The sequence below is a fragment of the Mus pahari genome, chromosome 15, assembly GCF_900095145.1.
Source record: "Mus pahari chromosome 15, PAHARI_EIJ_v1.1, whole genome shotgun sequence".
Taxonomy (NCBI): domain Eukaryota; kingdom Metazoa; phylum Chordata; class Mammalia; order Rodentia; family Muridae; genus Mus; species Mus pahari.
In genome coordinates this window covers 41,243,693-41,247,643 of record NC_034604.1, presented here as the reverse complement: position 1 = coordinate 41,247,643, position 3,951 = coordinate 41,243,693, and the positions used below count along the sequence as shown (strand labels likewise).

The 3,951-nt window shown below is 42.0% G+C and overlaps 1 long non-coding RNA gene across 1 annotated transcript in view; it reads right to left on the bottom strand.

Annotated features, from left to right (window-relative positions):
- Positions 1–6: 6 nt before the first annotated feature.
- LOC115065515 overlaps positions 7–3,951 on the bottom strand; it is a 9,592-nt gene continuing 5,647 nt past the window's right edge. Inside the window, exon 3 of the long non-coding RNA XR_003845296.1 lies at positions 7–262. This is a non-coding gene — a long non-coding RNA (uncharacterized LOC115065515). The remainder of the gene's footprint in view (positions 263–3,951) is intronic.

The window sequence follows — 3,951 nt, the reverse complement described above, 5'->3', positions numbered from 1 at the left end:
CAGATTCGTTTTCATTTTTCCCTCTGCGCCTGTTTTTGCCTCCTTTGCCTTTATTCTTTGGCATGATGGAAAGGGCAACCACAGGAGTCGGACGAGGGACTCCTGGCAGACAGCGGCTGTGACTCCTTTCCAAGAGCAACTGTACTATTAGGATGTGTGGCAGAAGTTATCTAACAGTGGTAGACCAGAAGTAACTGGTACACTGTGAATATAGAAGATCCACACACAGCCAACAGTATCGCAGAGTCCTGGCTTCTGAGAGCTGAAAAAACAAAAATATTTTTAGTAAATAATAAGTGACCGTGGTGCACAAGCTGGGCCAGCTCTGGGTTATACTGTGTTGTTTGGGATACTGGCGTCAACCCTCTGCCCAGCCAGACTGCTCTAGCTAATGAAGCAACAGCCTTGACCTGAGTTACTCCATTTTCATTGTAAGTGCCAAGGAAGAATGGCTCCATATCTTGTTTACAAAAGTAAATACCATTATCTGCCAGCAGAGCAGAAGACACAAACTGGTATTTTGTGCAATAACAAAGCCTGAAAATATACCAAATCTTACCAGAATAAAAGACACATGAGCTTAGTAAGCAAACAACAGAACCCCCTTACCTGAGACTGTTAACAGAAGGTGCACCCAGAGGCCAAATATAACAGCATACTGACTATGTACTGACCAGTATCTTGGTCACCTGTCACAAGCTCGCCCAGGAATACTGGCAGGCACATCACACAGCAAGGGACTCCTGCTTCTTTTGTGCCAGTGCCAGCTCTCCAGCTCCAGCAGTTTCCACTGGCTGACACTGTGCCACTTCAAACTGCCTCTCCATGGCCTGCCACCGAACTCTATTTGATGTCTTTGCACTTGAGCAGCTGTTGTCTGGTGCCCTGCAGAACTGCCCATGTTTTGTAGCAACTCTATCTTCAGGACTGTCTTTCTACACTCAACACAGCAGCCTCTTTAACCCTTTCTTAACAAAGATATTTAGAACATAGACAGTGAGGTACACTGTGTGATCTAGGAGTTAATATTAGTAATTAAGGTAGAAATAAAGGAACCTGTAATTATCAGAGACCAGCTACCAAGCAAATCTGGATTCCGTACATCAAATATAACTAATGTGAGCTTATGGATTTATTGTAGACAATAAATTCTGATACAATATCCATTTATGTCTCTGAAAAAACACACTCACCATAGATATTCATAATAGATTTTTTTCAATTATTAAAAAACTGAACTATAACCTAGGTAGTGGTCGCACACACCTTTAATCCTAGCACTCAGGAGGCAGAGGAGGTGGACTTCTGTGAGTTCAAGACCAGCCTGGCCTACATAGCTAGTTCCAGGACAGACAAGACTACAGAGAAATCTTGTCTAAAAAAGCCCAAAACAAAACACACATACACACACTCCCATAGAACTTTTGGTAAATTTATCTTTTTGCTTCAAATTACGTGTGTGTGTGTGTGTATGTGTGTATGAGCAATACACATGCACATGAACATGCTCCTGTGAAGGCCAGAGGTCAACACTAGGTGCCTCCCTCAGTCACTCTCCATCTTGTTTTATGAGACAGCATCTCCCACTGAACCTGAAGCCCATGGGTTCAGCTAGAACAGCTGGTGAGTAAGCCCCAGGGATCCTCTTTGTCTCCGCCTCCCCAGCACTAGACACTGGGTGGAGTGAGCCCGAATGCTGGGGGTCAGGTGCAGGTCCCCATGCTTGTAAAGCACTCTGCCAACCGACCCATCTCACAGCCTCCTCTGCCTCCTCCCTCCCTTCTCAGTTCTTTAGGGGACTTTACTGTGCCTTTCTACGTAGCTGAGGCTTTGCCTGAAACTTGGGATCCTCCTGCCTCATCCTCTTTAATACAGTTTAGGAATGATAGAGTTTTATTTTACTCTTCATACTGATTTCAAACTAATCTAGCACAATTTATCTAAAAAGAACATTTGAAACATAATCTTCTAATACACTGCAGTGGTATTCTTTTTTTAGTCTGTTTCTTGACTAACTTGTCCCCACATCATGAATGCAGTTTTACGGTATATCCTGAAATGTATAATCCATGTCCTCAGACTCTCTTCCACCTCTGCATCACTATACACATTTTACAATCAGCTTACCATTTCCGCCAACAGAAAATAACCAAAAAATTATTTTTAAGTATTAATATTCTGATATTTATATAGAGATACAGCTGATATTTTTGCATATTGACCTTGTCCAGTGATTTTTACTAAACTCAAACTTACTATCAGTAGTGGATGGGGTGGGGTGGGAGAAAGTTTGGGTTGTACAAATATACATTTGCAAATAATAATTTTCTCATTGGCTTTTCAAACTCTGTGCCTTATTTCTTCTTGCCATGCTATCTTGGTGAATTTTCTGTCTTTTGCTTTCAAAATTTTCCAAACAAGGAGGCTAGAGAGATAGTTCAGTTGTTAAGAGAACTGACTGCTCTTCCAGAGGTCCTGAGTTCAATTCCCAGCAACCACATGGTGACTCACAACCCTCTGGAATGGGATCTGACGCCCTCTTCTGGTGTGTCTGAAGATACCGACAGTGCACCCATATACATAAGATAAATACAAATCTTTAAAAAAAAATCCAAACACATTTTCCAGCTTTCTTTTTATGGTTTACAATTTTTGAAGAACAAATTGTGTATTATCAATTCCCTGGAATTTACTGAGTCTTATTTTATGGCCTAGCACATTTTTACAAATATCACATTTATTTATTACTAGATTAATCCAGCTGCTCATTTAAGGTACATACCACAGTGTATAAACAGCTTTCTACAAGCACTGTTCTTAGAATTATGTGGTCAGCAGCTATCCACTTTTTAGCAACCCAGCTGCTTGACTGACATGGGCCACACGTCCAACGAGTGACATCTGGGAGTGACTTCTCTTTGCTGCATATAAGGCATGGCTCCTCCAGTCTGGGATTGCAGTCAGTAGCCCACTCACTTCCTCTAAGTGTCCTTCCATTAACGTGAGCAAGCACAAGGATTTGAGGTTAACTAGTGCTACTCTCCTTGCAACTCTACAGTTAGACCCTTAGCACAGAACCCAACAATACTGTTGTGCTCTACAGGCCAACAAAATATACTAACCATGAGTGCTCACACGAAGTCTGCCTATTTTATGTTTCCTTTCCCCTACTTAGGATCCCTAGTGGGCCATCAGAATAACCCAGAGGAGACAACGTTTTAAAAAGCATTACCATTTTAGCAACCAAGTTCCAAAGCTACTTGATTTCCTAATACCTTGTCATTCCAGGTCATCAGCAATGACAGTTGAGCAACAGTGCCCATTCCCCCTATATTCCTCAAATATTACACAACACAATCTAGGGTCTGATGCTATTTCAAAGATTCTGCTTTGATTTCTGGGGCAAAAGATGGTGCAGTCAAGTTGGGTAATATGAAGAGAGGAATTATTTACGAACATGCAACAGCAAAACCCACCCCAAGAACAGCACAATTCTCTAGGACTAAATGCAGTAGTTTCATAGTTAGTGAAAGGGGGATCAATAACCTGTCCAAGATAAAGATGCTTAGACCAAAAATTCCAATACCCTGTTGACACAACTGCCTGTAGAGATGAGGCCTCATTTCCAGTCTCTCAGTCTGGGCACCCCCCCATGCCCTACACACACTTTTGGCTGTCTGAGGTCTTTGCATACCCATATGATTTTGCATATCATTATGATCCATTTATCAACTTCATCAAAGATAACTAAATCTTTCATATTTATATATACAACATGTAGGTTTCCAGGCCCTGCAAATCTGAGGCTAACACTATGTTACTATTTGTAGCTACGGTGACTCTATGAAGACAGCTTAGGGGCTGGTGAGATGGCTCAGTGGGTAAGAGCACCCGACTGCTCTTCTGAAGGTCCGGAGTTCAAATCCCAGCAACCACATGGTGGCTCATAAC